The sequence below is a fragment of the Mustela lutreola genome, chromosome 15 (genome assembly GCF_030435805.1).
Source record: "Mustela lutreola isolate mMusLut2 chromosome 15, mMusLut2.pri, whole genome shotgun sequence".
Taxonomy (NCBI): Eukaryota; Metazoa; Chordata; class Mammalia; order Carnivora; family Mustelidae; genus Mustela; species Mustela lutreola.
Window position 1 is genome coordinate 62,286,670 of NC_081304.1, and position 2,391 is coordinate 62,289,060.

The 2,391-nt window shown below is 37.7% G+C and overlaps 1 non-coding gene across 1 annotated transcript; it reads right to left on the reverse strand.

The window, feature by feature from the left end:
• Window positions 1–1,782: 1,782 nt before the first annotated feature.
• Window positions 1,783–1,889, reverse strand: LOC131817159 (U6 spliceosomal RNA). Its single transcript, XR_009348367.1, has one exon. It is a non-coding gene; the product is annotated as a U6 spliceosomal RNA (small nuclear RNA).
• Window positions 1,890–2,391: the final 502 nt, after the last annotated feature.

A 2,391-nucleotide genomic window follows, 5' to 3' on the forward strand; every position in this document is an offset into this window, starting at 1 on the left:
AAACAGACATAGATCAATGGAACAGAATAGAGAGCCCAGAAATACACCCTCAACTCTATGGTCAACTAATCTTCAACAAAGCAGGAAGGAATGTCCTATGGAAAAGAGACAGCCTCTTCAACAAATGGTGTTGGGAAAATTGAACAGCCACATGCAGAAAAATGAAGTTGGACCTTTTCCTTACACCATACATGAAAATAGACTGGAAATGGATGAAGAAGCATAATGTGAGAAAGGAATCCATCAAAATCCTTGAGGAGAGAACAGGTAGCAACCTCTTTGACCTCAGCAGCAGCAACTTCTTCCTAGGAACATCGCCAAAGGCAAGGGAAGCAAGGGCAAGAATGAACTATTGGGATTTCATCAGATCAAAAAGCTTTTGCACAGCAAAGGAAACAGTTAACAAAGCCAAAAGATGACTGCCAGAAGTTATCTGGGAGAAGATATTTGCAAATTACATACCAGATAAAGGGCCAAAATCTATAAAGAGCTTATCAAACTCAACACCCTAAGACCAAATAATCCAATGAAGAAATGGGCAGAGGACATGAACAGACATTTCTGCAAAGAAGACATCCAAATGGCCAACAGACACATGAAAAAATGCTCCACATCACTCGGCATCAGGGAAATACAAATCAAAACCAGAATGAGATACCACCTCACACCGTTCAGAATGGCTAAAATGAACAAGTCAGTCAATGACATGCTGGCGAGGATGTGGAGAAAGGGCAACCCTCCTACACTGTACGTGGGAATGCAAGCTGGTGCAACAGCGTGGAGGTGCCTCAAAAAGCTGAAAATAGAACTAGCCTATGACCCAGTGATTGTAGTACTGGGTATATACCCTAAAGATACAAACGTGGCATTCTGAAGGGGCACATGCACCCAAATGTTTATAGCAGCAATGTCCACAATAGTTAAACTATGGAAAGAACCTAAATGTCCGTCAACACATCAATCAATAAATAAGATGTGGTATATATGTACAATGGGATACTATGCAGCCATCAAAAGAAATGAAATCCTGCTATTTGTGATGACGTGGATGGAACTAGAGGGTATTATGCTTTGCGAAATAAATCAATCTGAGAAAGACAACTATCATATGATCTCCCTGATATGATGAAGTGGAGATGCAACATAGGCGGTTTCGGGCGTACGAAAAGAAAAATAAAAAGATGGGATTGGGAGGGAGACAAACCATAAAAGACTGAATCTCACCAAACAGACTGAGAGTTGCTGGGGGGAGGTGTGTTGGGAGAGGATGGTGGGGGTATGGACATTGGGGAGGGCAGGTGCTATGGTGAGTGATGGTGAGTGCTGTGAAATGTGTAAACCTGGTGATTCACAGACCTGTACCCCTAGGGATAAAAGCACATTATATGTTTATAAAAAATTTAAAAAAATAATTTAAAAAATCCATTAAAGAAAAAACACATATTGCAAGTCCAGAGCTAATCTCATATTCAATCAAAAAAGTTTGAAAGTTTTCCCCTTAAAGATCAGAAAAAAGACAAGTGTGTCCACTTTCACTACTCTCATTTGACATAGTACTGGATGTCCTAGCCAGAGAAAAAAGGAACACAAAGAAATAAAAGACTCAAAAAAAAAAAAAAAAAAAAGGAAGAAGTAAAATTTTCTTTTTTTGGATAACATGAACTTACATGTAAAAGAATCCTAAAAAATTCATAAAAATTTTGAATAAACAAATTTAGTAAAGCTGCCAAATACAAGATAAATATATAAAAGACAAGAATTTTGTTTTGTTTCGTTTTTTTTTTTAATATGGAATGCTTCCCAGTTTTTCATGTCATCCTTGTTCAGTGATCAAGCTAATCTTCTCTGCATCATTCCAATTTTAGTATATGTGCTGCCAAAGTAAGCACAAGACAGGAGCATTTTAACACTCTAATGATGAACTGTCTGAAAAAATAAAGAAAACAATCTAATTCACAATAGCATCAAAACTAATAAAATACTTAGGAAAAGATTTAACTAAGAAGATGAAAGATCTGTACCCCATAAACTATGACATTGATAAAGAAATTGAAGGAGACATAAATGGAAAGATAGCTCATATTTATGAATGGTAAGAATTAACATTGTTAAAATGTCCATACTACTGAAAACCATCTGTAAATTCAATTCCTATCAAAAATCCAATGTTAGGGGCGGCTGGGTGGCTCAGTGGGTTAAGCCGCTGTCTTCGGCTCAGGTCATGATCCCAGGGTCCTGGGATCTAGCCCTGCATCAGGCTCTCTGCTCAGCAGGAAGCTGCTACCTCTTCTCTCTCTGCCTGCCTCTCTGCCTGCTTGTCATCTCTCTCAGTGAAATAAATAAATAAAAAATCTTTAAAAAAAATCCAATATTGTGTTTTTACAGAAATAA